The sequence below is a fragment of the Corapipo altera genome, unplaced genomic scaffold (assembly GCF_003945725.1).
Source record: "Corapipo altera isolate COAL_440 unplaced genomic scaffold, ASM394572v1 193, whole genome shotgun sequence".
In the NCBI taxonomy this organism is placed as follows: Eukaryota; Metazoa; Chordata; class Aves; order Passeriformes; family Pipridae; genus Corapipo; species Corapipo altera.
The window spans coordinates 94316-115112 of NW_020884996.1; the positions used below are offsets into that span (position 1 = coordinate 94316).

General features: G+C 50.4%; 2 long non-coding RNA genes across 9 annotated transcripts; one reads left to right on the top strand and one right to left on the bottom strand.

The window, feature by feature from the left end:
• The first annotated feature begins 275 nt into the window (after positions 1 to 275).
• Positions 276 to 17837, top strand: LOC113958380. 5 transcript variants are annotated; one of them, XR_003531510.1, is made up of 7 exons: positions 276 to 684; positions 2517 to 2577; positions 8742 to 8817; positions 9477 to 9596; positions 9850 to 9973; positions 14549 to 14615; positions 16555 to 17837. It is a non-coding gene; the product is annotated as an uncharacterized LOC113958380 (long non-coding RNA). The 5 variants fall into 5 exon arrangements; XR_003531509.1 differs by lacking the exons at positions 14549 to 14615; positions 16555 to 17837 and adding an exon at positions 12533 to 13342; XR_003531511.1 differs by lacking the exons at positions 14549 to 14615; positions 16555 to 17837 and adding an exon at positions 13096 to 13342.
• On the bottom strand, positions 1558 to 20517 carry LOC113958379. 4 transcript variants are annotated; one of them, XR_003531504.1, is made up of 4 exons: positions 20464 to 20517; positions 20248 to 20361; positions 15086 to 15169; positions 1558 to 2221 (listed from the first exon to the last, which is right to left on the bottom strand). It is a non-coding gene; the product is annotated as an uncharacterized LOC113958379 (long non-coding RNA). The 4 variants fall into 4 exon arrangements; XR_003531505.1 differs by lacking the exon at positions 1558 to 2221 and adding an exon at positions 2378 to 2675; XR_003531506.1 differs by lacking the exon at positions 1558 to 2221 and adding an exon at positions 13352 to 13633.
• Between the last annotated feature and the right edge of the window lie 280 nt (positions 20518 to 20797).

Consider the following 20797-nt stretch of genomic DNA (forward strand, 5'->3'; position numbering starts at 1 on the left):
TCTCCCGGCGGGCTTTCCCCCCTCCCGGGCAGAGCTCCGAGCGCCCTTCCCGTCCGCTGCCCCGTTTCCAGGGGCTCCGTGCCCCCCGGACGGACCTGTTGCTGTCCCCCCTCGCCGCCGAGCCGGCGGCAGAGGCTGTCGGAGCGAAGCGCGGGCGGGTCCATGATGTAATGCTGCCGCAGCTGCCCCGACAGCCGCTCCCGTTGGCCGAGCCCGACAGTCCCCGCCCGGCCGCTCCTCCCGCCGCCCCCCCGGCGGCCCCATAAAAGCCCCGAGGCAGAGGCAGGGCAGCTTCCCCGGCCCCTCCGCCGCGCAGGTGACCCAGCGCCAGGTGAGCCCCGCGGGGGCACCTGTGGAGCCCGTCCCGCCTCTGCCGGCGGCTCCTCGGGCACCGGGACCGCGGGGGATGCTCGGGGGATGCTCGGGGGATGCTCGGGGGACGGGTCCGGCCTCCCCCGGCCCTGGCTCTGGGGCCGAGGGGGGTTCCTGGCCGTATCCCGGAGGGATCCCGGCAGGATGCCGCCATCAGCACCACGGACAGCGCCCGGCGGCGCCTCCGGGGCTGGACCGGGACACGACCCGGGCATCCCTGACCGGGCACCGGGCACCGGCACCCGCCCGGACCCTCCCCGGAGATCACGGCAGGTCCCCGAGGCGACGCTGGACTGTTCCCGGGCCAGGGAGGTGAGTCCAGCCCCGGAGGGGTCTCTGCGGGAGAGGGAAGGCAGGAGAGCGGGATGAGGGAGCGGCACAGCTCGGCTCGCTGCCCGCGGGTGCCCGGTGCCAGGGCAGGGATGCCCGGGTCGCGTCCCGGTCCTTTTCCCGGGCAGGGACACAGGAGGGTCGGGAGATCACCCCGAGCACTCGGGGGGCAGTTTGGGATCCAGCCAAGAGCCAAGGGCTGGCTGAGGTGGGACACTGGGATGGACTGGGACTGATGCAGACGCCTTTTCCAAACATCCCTGCCCAGGTGGGACACACTCACAGCCCGGGGTAGGGCAGGGAATAAAACCATTTGGAAAGCCAGGAATGATTGTACGAATCCAAATGTAACCTGCACCTGCTCGACATCAAAGCTTTGTGTTGGAAAACCCCCCAAATCCTTGTTTTGAAAGTGTGGCTGACTGGTGGTTCATGTGTAAAGTTGTTCTTAATATTCCCTAGTTTGTAGGAGAAACGGGATATTTCCCCAAGGTGCTTTGGGGAGCCAATGCTTCAGTGAACAGCTGTTTGAAAATATTTTTCCTCTGTGCTTGGTTCTCTCTGAGTACTCAAAATTTGCCTTGATGTGGTGCTACACTTTGGGTCTGTTGACAGATTGTGTTATATTAAAGTGCTCAATGGCTAAATTGGATTTTTTCCCCAAAATGTTCTTCTCAAAAAAAATTAAAAATCAAGCGGGATCCAATTAAACAAAGTGTTTTGTTTGCTTGGTTTGAGTGGGTTTTTTTGATTTTTTTTATTTTATTTTATTTTGCCAAAATAACAAAGTATTCAACTCTGTCTCGAGCTGAAACAAAACATTTTTTCCTCTTTGGATTATTAAACCAAGGCTCTAACAGAGAAAATAGAAAAGCTAAAACGTTGAAGTGCTGGAGCACTTTGGAAATGGAGCATTTCACAGAGCTATTGTCAGATGAAGGGATTTGCTGCATTTGTTTTAGCTCCATTTTTGGAAGCTGAGGTTCACTAAACGAATCCCTGTTCACTGGAAATTCTCCCCCAGCCCTGCTAAAAGTGGGTTTGAACACTTTGCTGAGCAGAGGCTCAACAAGGTGATTTAATCCAGGCTCAGCCTGGCCCCATCTCCTGTCTTTACACCTGGATTTTTCCTGAGTAATGTTGGCCTCTGAGAGGAAATGGAAACAAGCTGTTCTCCATTTTAAGGAAACTCCTATTTGCTGTTTCAGAATTAAATATTTGGGGGGAGAAAAAAAAAAGAAAAACACCTGAAAAGAGAGTTATTTCCTTTAAGGGCTTGAATATCCACATGGCCTTCAAAGACATATTATAGACACTGAAAAAAACTATGGAGTGGAAATGCTTCCCTATGGAATTTGAGTGGAGAGATATCTTTGTTATCTCTCTGTAAATCTCTTTAGATCTCCCATCAGTTCTCTGTGCACAGTGACTCTGATCTGCCCTAAATCTGAGGGTCAGTTTGGGCAGTGCCTTGTCTCTTCCAGCACCAATATCAGGCATTTTTCCCTTTGAAGTTCAGCTGTAAAATAAGGGAGGGGAAGAAAATCACGTTCTTTGCTCCCAAACAGAAGAAGCCAGAAAATTATATTGCACCAAATACCTATTCCTGCTTTTTATGGGTTTATTCCTCATTCTGGGAAATCTCCTAATCAAATTTCATATTTAATATAAAAAATAGGAGGGCAGATGATATCATATCCTCGAAGCTAACTAAATTTGGTGTTGTTCAGAGCATTGCTTGATCAAAGTTACATTTCCATTCATTCAGGGCACATTTTGTCACTTCTTTATTTTTCACTGGCCATTTTCTGTAGATGTCATAGGTGGATCCAACCCTGTCCCTGACAGAGGTCTCTGAAGAACAGGGGATTCAGGGTAAGGTCTGATCTAAATTCAGTTTAATTCCTGACCCTTTAAGTACTCAGCAAAACAACTAAACTGGAAATCAGTCTGTCAGGCCGGTCCCACATCACCTGTTGGAAGGAAACATGGGAAGTTTTGTAGGAAATAAACACCCTGTAGATTTTTGTTGGCTCAAATCAAATAGAAATAACCCCAGGATCCTCCTCCCCTTCTCCTGCTCCCCGCAGACAGACAGTGTTCCAGCCTCCGGGCTCTGTGTGCCTTGCACAAATATTTGTCTGTGTGCAATTGTGGCATCTGGTAGTAGCTGGGAGACTGGGAGGTGCTTGGGAATCTCAGCAGGAAAAGGAGAGTGGGTTTGAGACGCCAGATCTGCGGCAGCTTTTGAGCTCGGACGGACACGGGGAGGTCGTTCTCCCTCGGGTAGAGACTCCTTCTGCCCCACACTCCTGTTCCAGGGGCTTGTTCAGGGCCCAAACAGGAGCTGAAGGGACTCTGAGCCAAGAATTTGGCTTCTCTGCTTGCCCAAATCCCAGAATGGTTTGGGTTGGAAGGATCTTAAAGCTCATCCCATTCCACCCCCTGCCATGGGCAGGGACACCTTCCACTATCCCGGGTTGCTCCAACCTGGCCTTGGACACTTCCAGGGATGGGGCAGCCACAGCTGCTCTGGGAAATCCATCCCAGTCCCTCCCCACCCTCACAGCCAAGAATTCTTTCCTAATATCCCATCTAAATTTCCCCTCTTTCAGTTTGAAGCCATTCCCCTTGTCCTGTCCCTCCAGGCCCTTGTAAATAATCTCTCACTGTGGATCAACGGGAGTTGTCTCTGTTGAGTTACTGAATTCAACCCCCTCCAGGAAAGCAAAAGAAATAAACCTCCCATGGAGCCACCCTGAGGCCCAGAAAGGGACTCAAAGCAGAGAAGTGATGGAAAGCAGGTGATAAAATTGATGTAGGTGTTTCCCTGAGGGCTGTTGGGATCCGTGTGTGGCCTCAAAGTCTGTCATTATTTAACACCTTGCTAAAATTGAGTGAGTTTAGAACAAACCAGTGTTGTGGTGGGGTTTGTAAAACAAGTCAGCACACACCTCACCTGAAAATGAGTAGGAGTGGGGTTCTAAATTAATTGGTAAATCCTATTAAAATGATCTGTCTTTAAATGCTGAGGTGCCTTTCTAAACTGTGTCCTTACTAAAACAGGTGCTGGGATATTAATGTAATAAAATCTCCTAAATTTCAGCCTGGAGACAGAACCAGAAAAGAAAAGAAAAGAAAAGAAAAGAAAAAAAAAAAAGCTCAGGAACAGCTAATACAATATTCAATATTGATCTTTGGGTTTGAGTATCCCAAGGCTTCCCAGGATATCTGGAGCCTTCAGCACTGGCTGAGATTAAGAGGAATTGCCCTCCCAGCAGCTCTGAAAGCTCAGGCTGGACATGCACTGCCCTGACTCCTGCACCCAGAAATATCCAGCCTGTGCCCCAAAACCAGCTCAGCCCTGTAGTTTGACCCTGCAACAGGAAAAAACCCTTATTGCCACATTTTTGTTGGACTCAGCAGAGCTTTGAGCCGTCCCTGAGCCCAGGGCTCCTCACGGCCCGTGCAGGAATTGGGCCTTTCCCGCCCTGCACTCACACCCTGACTCCAGGAGCCCTTGTTTACAGAGGCCAGATGGCTCCTGCCAGTGGCCATTGTGCCCTTCCTGGGGCATAACTGGGATAACCAGGATGGTTTTTTTTAGTTTCACCTCGTTTACAAACAGAGTTTATAAACAGACACAGCTCCGGGTGTAGCAGCGGCCGAGGGTCAACACCGAGGTGTTGGCTCTGAGCTGGAAGGGAGGCTCTACCAAGGATTTTTCCATGGTTGCTGATGGATGAGGGGAGGAGTTGGGTGTGATTCTGGTTTTGGGACTCAGGCTCAGGGGCTTAGGAAGTGCAAAGAATGGATATTTCATGGCACAGCCTGTGGTTCTGCAGGTGACAGCACAGAAAGCCTACAAGGCCTCCGTGTCCTATCCAAGGGGAGAACTTTGCCTTCTGATTTATTTTATTTTAGAGACCTACTCAGAAACTCTCACAAACCAAACCTACAGTAACTCACACAACAGCAGGAAAATACAAGTGCACTTGCACAAACTCCAGCACTGAACTCACTCAGGAATCAAATGCCACCTAAAGTCAGGCACCGAGGATTAAAGGATGTTTCCATCAGGTTATGCAAAGATCTTCTCTTTATCCTGTGTTACTTAAGGCTGTGCAGTCTTCCCAAATCATGTTCAGAAGCAGAGCCTCCTCCCCTGTGATTTTTCCAAAGCATTTAGTGTTTTCAGGTGCCCAGCATGACATAGTCCAATTAATCCTGATTTTCAGGGCCCTCTAAGCACCCACCTCTCACAATCAGTCCCTTTCAAAGTGTCTCAAACACAAATATAAGGCATCCAAAATTGCTGACTTCTTCTGAAAATCCATTACCACGATGAACAATCCCCCTACAAGATTCCAGCCCAGGTGAAAATCTCATGGATTCAAGCCCCCCAAAAATGAGGAGGAATAGTCAGTCCCTGCTCCTGTAGGATGACAATGCACCCAGCCATTAGAGCAGAGTTTCTCTTAAAAAGGAGGAGACAATTGCACCATTCCCAGCAAGAACAAGTGCAAATCTTTCCAGTCTAGCTCACAAAATTATTAATGTTGTGGTCTGTAATTCTGGCTGATCAAATATTCCAGTCGAATGTTCGGGGAGGAATCAATGCCATGAACTGATGGAAAACTTCCCTGAGTTCCTCCCCTCAGACAAGGTGTCCCTGTCTGCAAAAAAGGGTTCAGTGCTTTGTAGGCTCATGGATTTAGCAGGAGCAATGGGAATTTCCCTGGAGCAAGGAGAGCAAAGGCCAGTTCAGACAAGTCTTCTCCGAACTGGGAAAGAGCCTCACAGCCTGGAATGTTTAATGAGCTTATTGGTTATAGCTCAAATGTGTTGTTTGGATTTGCTCAGAGGTGATTTATAACCTGAAAGCTGAGGGGACAGAGGGGACAGAGGGGACAGGAGGACAGTTTCCCCTGCTGCCATGGCCAGGGGCACTGCTGGATGCAGATCCCACCAGGAGCAGGGAGCAGGAGCAGAGCTGTGCCCTCGCAGCTCTGGGAATCACCTGGCTCTGGATGTTCCCAGCTCAGCCTGGTGACAGGAACAAAGATACATCTGGGAGAGGACAGGACTTCTCCTGCTCTGGCTCTGGGAAGAGGTGAGCTGGGAAAAGCCCTGGTTTGAGCAGCTCCTCCTCAGGGAACAGCTCTGCCTGAGGCACAGCGAGAGACGAGAAACGAACCAGCAAAAGGCAACAGTTTGGCTCATTTTTGCAACCCTAATCTTAAACCTAAACCCACTCCTAAGTCAGGCACCTCAGATCCCTTGTCTGGAAAGATGGACGTTGTGTCCCCCTTTTCCAGGGTACCAGAAAACCAAATCCAGTGATATCTGTAAAGCTGTGAAGATCCGAGAGCAAATGGAACCAGAGAACAGAAAAAGGTGATTATCCTGTCAGGTTTGGCCTGGGAGGAAGATTATCCATCTATCTTGCCAGACCTATTTATCATCTTATTTTCTCCTGGCTTAGCTTTTATCACCTTTCTAATCCTCCCCATCTAATTCAGACAACATTTTATTTTAGCACTTCTCAGTACACGCTGACAAAGGTGTGTTTGGAGCTCTGGGCAGGTTTTTTGTGACCCCATTGAGGGGCTGCAAAGGTGGGTGGAACAATAGTTGCCAGCTAATGAGTTCACAACTTTGAAAAATAAATTAGCTGATTTTTTTTTTTTTTCTAGAAGAGAGGCATTTTGTTTTTCTGCTGGTCTGTCAATGAGGGAATGGATCTGGAAGAACTCCTTTTTTTCCCTGAATTTCCACAGAATGGAGTTGTTCTGTGTAACATACACTGATATAAATGTGTATCTATTTATCTGTCTATCTATATATGTTGTACTCTCTGTGATGTGTGTGTTTGACACACACAAAATGTGGATTTAAGTGGATGTGATGCCTGAAATAGGTTTCTGGGATGGGAAGTGCTGGGATGCACCACTTGGGTCAAGCAGGACTCGAAGACAAATTGAAGGTGATGATGTTTTTCAGGTCCTGCTCATGATTTGGCCGAACCAAACAATGAAGTCCCAGGGCTTCCAACCCCTCACAGGGTTCAACAACCAAATCCCAACCAGCCCCCTGCATTTTCCCTTCTCACCCATAACCAAATGGCATCTCCTCCCCCCTTTTGCTGGTGAATAAATCAGGGGCTAAACTTTACCACCTCCGGAGCCGTTTCCTGGAATAGCTACAAGCGGAGAGCTCGGTGAGGGACAGCCAGGAGGCTGGGAGAGATGATTACCTTCAGGCAGCCTCCCTGGAACATCCCAGGGTTCCTACAGGCACAGCCTAATGCAGGGCTCAGGATGCTGAACAGCCTCCCATTACAGGGCCGGCCAGCTCGGCTCCTCCACCCGGAGAGAGCTCCTTGTTAACACGCACACCAGCGGCTCCGCGGCGCAGCCGGGGCTCATTAAGGGCAAAATCATTCCAAGGGACATTGTTTCAGAGAGGGAAGAATTTCATTTCTCTCTGGGTTGGGGGTGAGTGGAGCAGAGCCTGGAGGTTTGGCTCAGGGTCGTGCCGGGAGCTGTCACAGACGGAGTTGTGTTGGGGTCACCTCGAGATGCACCCGCAGCACCCATGAGGGGCTGTAAAATGGTAAAATAAATCTGGGGTAAAAGGGGTGGATTTAAAGCCTCTGGGAACAGCAGCTGAGGGGGGAATTGCTCAGGTTCTGCCACTGCTGAGGGAGGGTCCCTGCCCAAGCCAGCGGTGCCAGAGCAGCCGGGCTGGTTCTGCTCACACTCCTCCAGACCTGCAAAGCTTTGAGATCACAAAGGGCTGCTGTGACAAGAAGATCTCAGTCCACTTTAATCAGCAGGTACTAAAAACCCCAAAGAATTATCATTAATTGATACAAATGAGTTGCTGCACAGCTCAAGTGTCAACTTTCTCTTATTGTTTACCAGGCACTGGAACACACAAGATGTCTAATTAGTCATACACTGCAAAAAAACATCTTATTAGCAGGTCCAAGAGGGGAAGGACTAAATAGCAACAAGGATGAAGCTATCAGGCATCACAGTTTGATTTCTTGTCCTGCATGAAGTGTTCTGGTAGCTCTCATCTCCCACATGTGCCACCACTCCTCAGGAATAACTCTGATGCCTGTTCATTCAAAGCCCGGCTCTATTTTAAAAATCTACTCTCTCTGAAAGGGCTGTCTTTAAAAAAAACCCAAAAAATTGTACAGGAAAAGGGACAAAATTGCTCCTCAACAAAGGGGCCTATCAACAGCCTGTCAATAATGTGCCAAAGGCCAGAACCTGCCTTTCAAAGAGGCTCTGAAGCCTCGACGTGTACTTTGAGAGCAATTAAGGGATGTGAGCAACATGATTATTATCTCATGGGTGACATTTCCATCGGCTCTTTGGGAAAAGGGAGAGATGGGCTTGAGATGGTTGTGATCAATGTTCACCCCAGGCCCACAGAAAGGCCAGGAGAACATGTGGTAGATGGGCCTGGAGAGCAAAATGCACAAGGGAAGGAAGGGGGGAGGAAGAGGTGATGGAGACAGAAGGATTTTAAATGTTGGAAGCTGAAAGAATGAGTTACATGAGGAGGAGATGGAGAGGACCTGAGAAATGAGAGTGGGAATGTCAGGAGGGCTGGGGAGGGCAGGAGTAGGAGAAGAAGGGACTGGGGTAAGTGCAGGAAGAAGAGGGGAAGGATTCCGAGAGAGGAGAAAGTCCAGAGAAAGAGTTCCAAACACAGGGAGAAGTCCTTTGTGGGCACATCACTGTGCCTCTTCCTTATCCCATCCCAATCCCTGTGCCATCCACCTCCTCATTTTTGGGGTCACAGCTGCACCCAGAGCCCAAGGAAGGAGGGACAGAACACGAGCAGAGATGAAGGACGTCTTAGGGCTGACGTGCCCTTAGGATCACTCTGCTCCTTCCCCAGCATCCTGTATATTTATTAGGGTTGGAAAAGATCTCTAAGCTCATTGAGTCCAACCATGAACCCTTCCAGCAGTGTTGTCCATCCATCCTTCCTTTATCCCTCCTGTCTTCGTGCTGCAGGCGCCAAGAAAACCCCGGGGCAGACGGGAGCGCGAGCGGCGCCGGAGGGACACGAGGAGCAGGGACAGGGCTGCAGGTGAGACCCTCAACCACTGTTTGGGGCTCAACATTTGGGATAATGCCCGAGGGATGAGGGGAGCCTGGACACTAACCCAGGAATAACAGCTGGCTCAGTGCAGGGACGCAGAGGAGCTCAGCCCTGACTATCCCAGGGCCCATGCTGTGCTGCCCTTGGCCACGGGCTCTGCAGGAGCCAGGCAGATGTTGGACGTGCCCAGCTGTTCTGGGGCTGGGCAAAATGCAAACCACATCTGCAAAAATGCAGATTTGCCTACAGCGTTTGCCCAATTTGCTGAATTGCTTGTTTAGGGGAAACAAACTTCATTTTGGCAGGAGGAAACGTCGCTTAATTTGCTATAAACCAAAACTCCTTCCTGCCTTTCGTTTCGGGGGAAAATTAGAAATGTTAATGTTGAGCAAAAGAAATGATTTTTTAAAATATTTGGAGATTTTTCCCTGTCCCAAAAGATCCCGTTATATTCCCAGCTACTCCCTGCATGTATCTGAATTTCTGTGTGCATCTCCACACTCACATCCCGGGCAAACAATTCCAAGCAGCTCCAACAGACATCAGCTGCTCTGCATTCTCCAGGATTAGCCTTTTGAAGAGGATCTTAATAATCAAAATTATGCTATGTTACCAGTTAAACACTGGGAATAACTCCTCCATCACAGGCAAGCTGTGCTGAAGCCAGGAATGGACTGACAGAGGAATCCCCAGGGCCCCAGCAGGATGCATTAACAGTGTGTCTCTCTGGTGAGCCGTGATGGGAAGAGCACGGAGCAAAAAAGAAGGTAAAGTGGTTCAAAACAACTTGTATTTTCAGAGCCCAGTCTCCCACAGAAATCTTGGGAGATGCTGAGCTCTCCACTTCTTGATTTGCAAGCAGAAATAACGGTTTAGGAGCCCAGCTGAGACCCCTGGGTTTTAAATTGTCTACAATATTTTTCTCCAGCCCCGTTTGCTGTCCTGCTAATTAATCCAGCTAATGGCTGGGTGCTTTTTTGTAACTTCAGCAGCAGTTTCTCTTTTTGTTAAGGCGAGCAGAGAGAACAGGAAGAGCAGGTCTCTCGAAGGATCCAGGCTGACAGCAATATTGCCATCTGACTGAAGAGAACTCAGACACACATAATCCTCGGGAAAATTCATCTCCACCCTCCCGCAGACCCCGGTGAGAGCCCTTGAAGTGGTAATTAAAGTCTATTGAGTGGCAACTGCACCTGTTTAGAGAGGAGAGTGCGGGTAAGAGGTGCACAAAGGGAGATGAGCAGCACGGGGAGAGGAGCTGCTGGAGGTGGGGAGGAAGGGAGGTGGAAAGAAGGGATGGGGGAAAAAAAAAAAAGTGTTTGTTGGTTTGTTGAATCAATCCAAACCGATGTGCATTTCCATCCTGCCCTTGATTTGCTCCCTGTGCCCCCTCAGCTCTCACCAGGCTCCCTCCCCGCTCTCACAACCGCTGATGGAAACTCCAGGGGGTTTTCCCCTCCAGCCCCAGCTCTGGTGGTGTAAATCAGCAGAGTTCCACCAAAGTCCTCGAGGACTCAGAGCAGCCCCAGCTCATTCACACCAGTGGCTGCAGAGCCATCCCAGGGACGCTCATTAGCAGCCCCCTCAGCTCCTGGGCTGGCACAGGGATGTGCCAGCGCTTGTCCCTCTGCCCTGGGAGAGAGCACATCCCTCTGTGACAGCCTGAGCCCCCCACTGCAAACCCTACAGCAGCCAGGGCAGGGAATCAGAGGTGTTTCTGGCTTTCTGGCTGAGAGTAGAGGGAGGTGGAAGGGGCTGGAGTGGGGCAATGCCACGTTCCACACCTGCTGGGATTCCTACATCCGTGGCTCCCAAATGTTCTGAGCCAGCGTCACCTCAGACGTCCCCAAGGTCTGCAGGTGAAGCCAACCAAAATGGATTTATTCATAAATTTTTGTTTGTGGATTTTTACAAGGGTCTGGAGGGACAGGACAAGAGGGAATGGCTTCCCACTGCCAGAGGGCAGGGTTAGATGGGATACTGGGAAAGAATTCCTCCTTGGGAGGGTGGGGAGGCCCTGGCACAGGTTGCCCAGAGAAGCTGTGGCTGCCCCATCCCTGGAAGTGTCCAAGGCCAGGTTGGAGCAACCTGGAATAGTGGAAGGTGTCCCTGCCCATGGCAGGGGGTGGCACTGGATGATCTCTAAGTTCTCTCCCAACCCAAACCATTCTGGGATTCCGTGATAAGCAACACTTGGTAGCTGTGGATTTTTCCATGCCCTTGCAGACCCCCACTGACCCAAGGAGCACCCTCACTGCTGTGGCCAGTGAATTGACACTGTACAGCCAGACTTGGTGGCCAAATTCTGTGGTACCACAGGGACAGAGCCCTTCTGGCACCTTCAACCCACCAGTGCTGACTGGGGCCACCAGATCATCACCTGGTGGTTTGCTAATGGCACAACCCAGCAGGTGAAGCGGGAATACAGAGTGGAATCTGGACTGCCCTGGAATCAGGGAGCCAGAGACCAACACTGCAGAGTGATCCAGCTGCAGTGTCCAGGGAGAAGGTCATCCTGAGACCCATGGATTGATCACAGAATTCCTGGCTCCTTCTGCCACAATCACAGTGTGATCTTGGATGGCAGCAAACAGGGCCCTGTGCTGTTTGTCCTACAGATGAGGCTACCAAATCTTAATCAAAGACCCCTCCATAGGGTTTTTTTGGTAGAACAATCACCCCTCACATTTTACATGTGCACTACAGACACCCACTCATTTAACCCCTTCATCCAACCCCCAAATCCCTTGGTTTTGGTGGCACCAGAACAGTAATAAAAGTGTTGTCCTTGCCACTGCAATTCCATGTGTGCCCCAGCAGCCAGCTGGGCTAAACCAGGATTCCTGGGGTGGGAGCAGGAGAGGAATGAGGTTCATCCCAAGAGCACCCCGAGGCTGAGCTGAGCAAACAAGTCAGGCAGAAGGATCTGAGTGGTGTTGGCAAATTTTTCTCTCTCACTGGATTCGGCAGCAGCCGGTCCCCTGTGAGTCCCTGACCTTCACACTCCACAGGCTGCCTGGGATGGCTGACAGAAACCACAGGAGCTTTCTCCCTGTTCCTGATTGTCAGGGCACACAACAATTCAGGTGTGAATGTTGTTGCATCTGCTCTGGACAAATCCTGTCAGCAGCACCTCTGGAGCGTGAGCTTCCCAAGGCTGTGCCAGGACATGCCTCTGTGGGAAGGGAGATGGAGAGGGACACACACTCAGAGAGCCACAGAATCCCAGGATGGTTTGGCTTGGAAAGGACCTTAAAGCTCCTTTCATTCCACCCCCCTGCCATGGCCAGGGACACCTTCCACTAGATCAGGTTGGTCCAAGCCCCGTCCAACCCGGCCTTGAAAAAGCCAATTCCTTTGGGAATTGTAAATCCAGGTGGGATTTACAATTATTTGTGTGTCTGATCCAACCATTTGGCTACAATTTATGAAGGCTGGCAAACATCCCTGGACAACAGGTCAACCTGCCAGTCCTGCCTTAGGATGAGAGGAATATTTGTGCTGACTGCAGAGGGAGCCTGCATGACTCACTTAACACTAAAAGCCCAACTGCCAAAGAATCATCCCTAAAATACCCTCCTTGCCTCCTAAATCCTAGTCTTGTGCATTAGCCAGCTCATTGGGCAGGTGGGTACCATGTGATAGCTTGCCTCATTTCTACCTTTTTACTCCCAAACACTCCTCTCTCATTTTTCCCCCTCAGCCCTCCAGTCCCTCTGCCTTTCTCTCTCTCCACCTTCCCTCTGATTGCCGAGCAGCTTTTTGACTTTTCCATCAATAAGTCTAAAGAGCATTTGAAGCGCTCTGAAGCCCCTTTTCTCCTCCCTCCCAGTTCCAAGTCAGGCGAGCTCATCGATCAGAGGAGCTCAGGAAATATCTGGTGTTTTGTTGTCAGGCTGATAATAACATTGCAGTTGTGAATGGGCTGCTGCAGGCCTGATCATGGACACCTGCAGGGTTTGTTTAATTGCATTTAATGACAAATCCTATACAGAGGAGCATTGCCAGAGAGATTTATTATCCACCAAAGAGGCAAAGCACAACAGCTCAAAATATAATTTGCACTGAGCCTTTTTCCCCCTGCCTCTCTTTAAAGCAGTGTAATAAATGGCAAATCGGGTAAAGTGGGCACCACGGGTCTGGGGAGGAGGTGGGGGCAGAGGACAGAGATTGAAACCAAAGGAAATAACAGCAATAAGGCCACATTGTTCTCTCTGCCATCCCTGTGGTCTGGTCTAGAGGAAACACTGTTTGTTTAATTTACAGCCTGGAAGTGCAGCTGGGGATCTCTCCGTGATGAGCCTGTTCTGGCACAGCTGGGGGCCAAAAGTCCCCGCTCCTTCCAACCAGGCTTTTTCCCTCCCCCCTCTCCCCCCGTGTTCTGCAGCTAAGTTGAGCTCCCATCCATACAAACAATCACCAAGGAACTCCAGCAGCCTCCCAGCTGCCACTGGTACGAGGAGCCAGGAGCTTCCACGTCCCTGAAATCTCTGGGACAAAGCAGAGGTGTCCTGAAAAATATCACAGTGAGAAATATGGCCCCACGGAGACAGATCCCACGAGCTGGAGTCTAGACATTGCACGACTCTGAGCCTGGAATTTATGCTTCCTACTAAATACCCTGCTCTTAAAAGGGAATGGCTGCATGTAAAACCAGCAGAAGAGTTCAGGTCTCGCTCATACTTCTTTTGTCTTGATTTTTACGTGATTTTCTAGCAATGATTTGTGGTAAATCCCTTCCTGCAGCTGGTGTGTCACTGTGCAGTGTCACTCCAGAATGAGGACTGAAAAGTGTCCTTGTCACCTGAAATTACAGTCCAGGTTAGCACTTCCCAAAGTGTCTCCTCTCTCTCCAGTTCATCCATCTGTACAATTCCTCCTCTCTTCTAATTAGCCTGGGCAGAAGAGTGAATTGTCCTGAATTTTTATTTCTAAATCGTCTCACTCCCCAAATGTTTTTGTTAGAGACCTGTCTGTGGGAGGGCAGAGAGGAAAATGTGTGATGGTTTTAGGTGAAATTCTTCAGTTTGGGACATCCAAGAGTGATCTTAAATTCAGTGTGAAGCTCACTTGATATTCAGATTGGGATCATGGAATATCCTGAGTTGGAAGGGACCCACAAAGATCATCCAAGTCCAACTCCTGGTTAAATTTTTCCCTTTCAGTGGTGCACCCTGAGAAGTTTGGGGGTGATGGGGATCCTGTACAAGAACACCCCCCTCTGCAGTGCTGCTCTGGGGCTCAGTGCAGGCAGCAGTTGGCACTGTCCTTACACAAACACGGTGTTGGGTAACACCTGGACCCAGTTTTATCTGATTTCCTGGACAATGGTGGTATCACTAATGCTCCCTGTTAAATAAGACCACCTGGACATCTCCTGGTATCAGCTCCAGTTATCACAAACACTCTTGCTACCTAGGCCAGCACAAAGGGCTCTTATCTCCAGAGCAGCACAAATCCCCTGACTGAAACAACCCATCTGGAGTTTGATTAAAGTGCCCATAGAAAGCACATATGTTAAAGAAAAAAAGGGAGGGAGGAAGGGAGGGATGGGGCTGCTCTCTGTGAGCTCACACAGGGCACAACCCCTGTCAGCAGCAGGAAACCCTCTCCTGTTGCTCCACACTCTTTCTCCTCCCACGAAAGGAGCAGCAGCTCCTGAGGGATAGTTTTTGTTTCTTTCCCTTTCATTTTTTTTTTTTGTGCCACCTGCTTACAGAAGTACATCTAACAGGCTTGGTGAAGGTGGGAAGGATGCTGTTCCCTGCCTGGTTTCAGTGGCTGAGGTAAGTAAGCCTCACTCAGACAGGGAATAAAGTCCAATCCTTTCCATGGATGTGAGCCAGCATTGTCCTTTCACACCTGATCCGTGCCATATGCGAGGTATTAGCAGAGAAAAGCTGGGGAGTGGAAGCAGAGCTGGACCTGGGGTGAACTAAAGATTGCTCATCAACAAATCCAGGGAAAGGAAACAGCAAAAAGGGTTTGTTTTTCTTGCTTAAATCAGCCTCTCAGTGGGATTCCAGGAAACTCAGCACTATCATTATCTTTTCCTTTGCTGAGTCCTTTCCTCCAGCGTTCCCCAGTATACATTGCATTTGCTTATTTTAGTCAACTGAAATATAACCAGGAGACAGACAGGTTGACAGAGCACTCCTGGAGAAGTTTTATCACAGGGTAAGGAAAGAGGAGCCCCTGCTGAGCCCTGATGTCCCTGTAGAGCCTCCGGGAGTGAGAAAATGGAGCAGAAACTCACGGGAACAGCCACAAATTGGAGAGATGATTGCAGGGAGGTTTGCCACGGTCTCATGAGGAACTCTGCAAAGAGCAGCATCCATCCCTGAAAGGAGAGGCAAGAACAAGAATTAAAGGCTGATAAAACTGAGGAAGGAAAGCAGGAGAAGACGTGCAGGAGGACATCCCTGAGGAGGGAGCGCTGCTCTCCTGGTCTGGCTCTGTGTGGAAGACTAGTGATTTTGTTGTTCTGTTTATAAAGGTGACAACAAATCATAGCCTGCCATACAGCCCAGGCTGCCACGGCCCAGAGACCCCAGGAGCCCTGGACCTGAGAGCTGGCTGTGTCTGGAAGTGCTTTGCAGGTCATGTCGTGCCTTGTTCTGCTCCTCATCCCATCCCCTTAAAGTCAAGCAAGTCTGGGCTCTGAGAGAAGCAAAGGGAGATGCACCCAAGAAGAACCAAGCTCATCCTGCAGCCCCCCAAACCTGGCACTCCCCTGCCTCCCTTCAACACAGTTTCACTGGAAATCAGCTGTCAGGAAGGGAGGTGTCTCCCTGAAAGCCCCCCCAGCACACCAGTGCAGGGGCAGGGCCCTGCTGGGCACTCGGGCACTGCTGGGACCTCGATGCCTGGCAGGGGTTGTTTGGAGAGTGGAGCCCTTTGCTTCCAGCAGGGCTTCAAAATATAAAAAGAACAGATTTTCAACACCTCTCAGAGCCTCTATTCTCAAAGGTATTCAGGTGTGAAAATGAAACTCCTGAATCCTGCCGAAGCCAGTGGTAAAAGTACTGAAATGTCTTTAATAATTTGGGTTGTTGGTGCTGTTGAGCACTTTCTTTTTTTAACCAACCCAGGATATGCTCAGCACTGCCCACGTCATTGGTACAATGGAATATGTGATTTAGGAATCCTGGAATCCCAGAATCCCCAAATGATTTGGGTTGGGAGAGACCTTAAAGGTGATCCAGTCCACCCCCTGCCATGGGCAGGGACACCTTCCACTATCCCAGGTTGCTCCAACCTGGCCTTGGACACTTCCAGGGATGGGGCAGCCACAAATCTCTTGCCAAAAGAATTTTAAACCAGTACAAATCCCTGTCCTTTGAGGGTGCCTGAAAGAAAAGATCCACATTTCATAAGCCAGACCATCTCACTCTCCCCCTCCCTTTTACTCCCCCACTGACAGATTAAATCCACACCAAATTCCGAGGGCAGTAGTGCAGCCATTAATGCTGGAATGGCTGGGCTGGTGTCTGATGTAAATGAAACTCCACTGATTTAGTGTTCCCCAACAAGCCTCTCTGGTGTGTTCTGATCAAAATCCTCCCTTCCAGGTACCCGTGGCCTCGTGCCCCACATAACCACAGCAAATAATGTCATCACAGCCCTAATGGGGAAGGCAGTTATAGGACAAAAGCCCCTGCAGCAAGTTGGGGATTGGGTCATCGTTCCTCTTAATGTCATGGTGCCATTTCTCCCTATTTTTAGAATTGTTCCCTTTGTACAGCAAATTGCTCAACTATAGAGAAAATCTCATCTTCATTGGCTCTCGTAGCGAGGAACCATCTTTCCTCAGCTTCTGGAAATCACACAAACCTCTAAAAGCTGAAGAGATGGATAAAACCTGGGTACACAGCTGCCTGCAAACCTCAGCTTAAACTGAAAAAAAAACCCCAAGGAGCTGCTGCAGCCACAGACTGAGCACAAAGACCTCGCAGGAAATTCTGCAGGTGTCTAAATTACCCACTCACCCTTTCAGAAGTAACTCAGGGATTCAATAAATCGGCCTGGCCTCTGTTCCTAAATTATTTCGATGCTTTTGGAACTCTTAGCACAGTTCTAAACTCCTCCACATTTTGAGGGAAGCGATGGGGAACAATGCTTTAGGAATTCTCGTGTAAGAATGTTCCCAATCACATATCCCAGCCCTTTATTTGTTATCCATGTTGCATTTTGTGGTGTCCCAGACTCCTCAGCACGGATTGAAGCTCTTTGGCTTCAGTTGCCCTCAAAGAAGAGAAAACACAAGCTGTAAATTCTGAGTTTGCAGCCTAAATAAGCCAGACAGAGCAAGAACAGTTATTATTGCCATGTTATTGGCAGGGAATTGAGACACAGGAAGATTAAGTGACTGGCCCAAGGTCACCAAAGAAGCCTCTAGCAAAGGTGAGGGCTCAGCCTGGATTTCAGAAGTCTCTGCCCAGTACTTTAGCCATCCATTCACTTGCTTTTTAAGTACCCTGTCATTATTTCCATGAGGAAAATTATGCTACTCCTGGAGAAGCCAGCACCGTGTAATTCAGCTTGTCTGAAAGGGAATATGAAATGGCAGCTTCAAAAAAAATTAACCCTCCTGCCACACAGTCTGGCAGCCCTGTCAAAACGGCTCATTTTTTACCTGCTCTTCCTCCCCTGGGTATTTAACTCCCCCCTCTCTATTCCCAGAACTGTGGTTTGGGGCTCTGTGTGTGTCACCCCACAAACTCTTCGGGTTCCCTGGGGCCCAGTGGGGGCTGTGGGCTGTACAGGAGGGACGTGGTAGCTTTGAGACACTCTCAGATGGGTGTTACTGATCCTTTATTCCCAGTTGTTGTGCCAGTGGAAGTGGGAGCTGCAGCACTGCTGCTGGTCTGGTTCAGCAGACACCCTCCAGCTTTGGGACACAGGCTGGGAGCGCTGGGGGGGTTCACCTGGAGAAGGGAAGGCTCCAGGGAGGCCTGAGAGCCCCTTCCAGGGCCTAAAGGGGCTCCAGGAGAGCTGGAGAGGGACCTGGGACAAGGGATGGAGGGACAGGACACAGGGAATGGCTTCAAAGTGAAAGAGGGGAAATTTAGATGGGATATTGGGAAGGAATTCCTGGCTGTGAGGGTGGGGGGGCCCTGGCACAGGTTGCCCAGAGAAGCTGTGGCTGCCCCTGGATCCCTGGAAGTGTCCAAGGCCAGGTTGGAGCAACCTGGGCTAGTGGGAGGTGTCCCTGCCCATGGCAGGGGAGGGAACTGGATGGGCTCTAAGGTCCTTTCCAACCCAATCCATTCTGTGATTCCGTGGTTCTGATCCTGTGTGATGTCTCCATCCCCCTGGTGCCCTGGTTTGGGACACTTCTGGTGGTGACCTCACCAAGAGAAGCCAAAGGACAAAGGAGAACCAAAGTGACAAAATGACTCTGTTTTTTGCCACAGTCAAAATCCTGCCCCAGACCTTTGAGGGTGATGCAGGTACAGCTCCTCCACCCCCACCTCCAACTCTCTTTGACTCCTCAGACAGAATTCTCCAGGTACACCTGGGCTGGGACCAAGGTCCTGAGGCTCCAGCACATTCCATAGTCACAGATCCACAGGGAGAGGCTTTTGTGACCCTTCTCCTCATGCTCTTTATTCCCTCATTACTAAGCAATTTATTGATGGAAAAAAACATTTCCATCAGCTGCACTTTAAGCCACTCTGAGCCCACCCCAGAACGAGGGGCAGGTTCTGAGGTAGATTTGGGACCTAAAAAGCCTTCGTGGTGCTCAGGTGAATCCCTAATGGATTCTATGGAGGGGAAATTAATAGGAAGCTTTGGTTAATAGATACTTCAGATAAAAGAGCGAGTGCATCTGGTCACCATGGCAACACGAGGAGCCAGCGGGGAGAGGAAATGTCACCGTGTCTGTGCCTTGACCTGCAGCACAAACAGCCTCAAAGCTGGGGGGGGGTTTGCACGTGGATGTTCCCAGTGGGGACAGAGGGACAGCTTGGATAGTCACACCCAGGGAGCTGCTGCACACAGACACACAGCAAGGTTCTCAGGGCAGTGTAAAATGGCCCCAGTGTGACCAAACCACTGTTTAGGTGTGAAAACACAATGAATTTGTGCCCAGAGTTGTGTATTCGCACCCCAGAGGGACAGGGAATGATCCCAGGTATTCCAGCACACACAGAGGAGTGGCTGAGGGAGCTGGGGGGGCTCAGCCTGGAGAAAAGGAGGCTCAGAGGGGACCTTTTCCCTCTCTGCAACTCCCTGACAGGAGGAGGGAGTCAGGAGGGGGGTCAGGCTCTGCTCCCAGGGAACAAGGGGCAGGATGAGAGGAAACGGCCTCAAGTTGTGCCAGGGGAGGTTTAGGTTGGATATTAGGGAATATTTCTTCACTGAAAGAGTTGTTAAGCTCTGGAAGGGGCTGCCCAGGGCAGTGGTGGAGTCCCCATTCCTGGAGGGATTTAAAAGCCGTGTGGATGTGGCACCTGGGGACACGGGTTAGTGGTGGCCTTGGCAGTGCTGGAGGAATGGTTGGACTCGATCCTGGAGGGCTTTTCCAACCTAAATGATCCTGTGATTCCTCCTATCCCATTGTGCAGGAAGCTGCCCTTGCACAGCACAGACATACTGGAGGTGTCACTGAACCACAGAACCATGGAATGATTTGGTTTGGAAAGGACCTTATAGCTCATCCAGTCCCACCCTGTGGCATGGGCAGGGACACCTTCCACCATCCCAGGTTGCTCCAACCCGGCCTTGGACACTTCCAGGGATGGGGCAGCCACAGGTTCTCTGGGCAACCTGTGCCAGGGCCTCCCCACCCTCCCAGGGAAGAATCCCTGAGCACACTCAGACCTCGTGTGGGAATTCTGCCACGGACACTCCAGCTCTGGCTCCCAGGAGCACCTGCTGCTCCCCGGTGACTTTTTAGCAGCTGCTGAAGTGAAAACTGGGCTCAACAGTGCCTGTTATGCAAAAGCAGTTTCTTAGCAACAAAAGTGATATTCAGTGCGAAGGCAACAGGCATTAGCGGGATAATCCACAGTAATTCCAGACAAGACCTAAAATGGGTGGATGGACTGAATAATAATCATGACAGACGGAATAATAATAATGGAAATAATGAGACTAATCTTATTTTCCCGGAAAGGAGAAAAACAGCTATAAATAAAATGCAGCGGGAGAAACCCCATGCCAATTCCCTGTATAAAGATTAGAGACACTTAAACTCAACTTATGCCCTAAAAATAGGCTCTGGTGAGTAAAGCTTTGCTCATCTAAGCCGGGCTATTTATTGCTCGAGTGTTTTCCGTCGCTCCAGGCAGGTATTGTCACTCAGGGATGGAGGGAACTGGACATAACGTCCTGTGGAGGGGATTTGAGGGAACAAATCTGTGTTTGCTGTTGGAGACGAGGCTTTGCCACCTCCAAAGCAGAAAGTTGCACCTTAAAACGCTCCATCAGATCTGTCGCAGCAACGGGGTCGCACTGGATGATCCCTGAGGGTCCGCTCCCGTTCCAGCTCAGGACATTCTGATCCCACAGAACACAAATGGTTCCCTGCAATTAAACCACGTTAGATTAACGCTGTGGAAGCCGCTGTGTCTTGAAGTTCAACTACATCAAGGAATTTAATATAAATAAAATCGGCATTAAACGTACACACGCTGTGAATTATAAACACATTTGTACGGCACCCGCTCCTCACGGATCGGCCCGCGCGAGGCACGCTGGGAAATGTAGTCCGAGCTCCGGCACGGCCCGCTTGGCGGCGCAGGCTGTTGGGGGTACTGGAACTACAACTCCCAGCATGCCTCCTGCGAGGCGGGTTGCGCGCCCTGCCCACTGCCCGCTCCCGTGCTGCCTGCTGGGAAACCGAGTGCGCGCTGCGCTGGACGGTGCGGGACGCGCCTTTCGAGGGACTACATTTCCCATCATCCTCCGCGCGGCGCGCCCCGCCCCGCGAGGCGCCATTTTGTTCCTTGGCGCAGCCTGA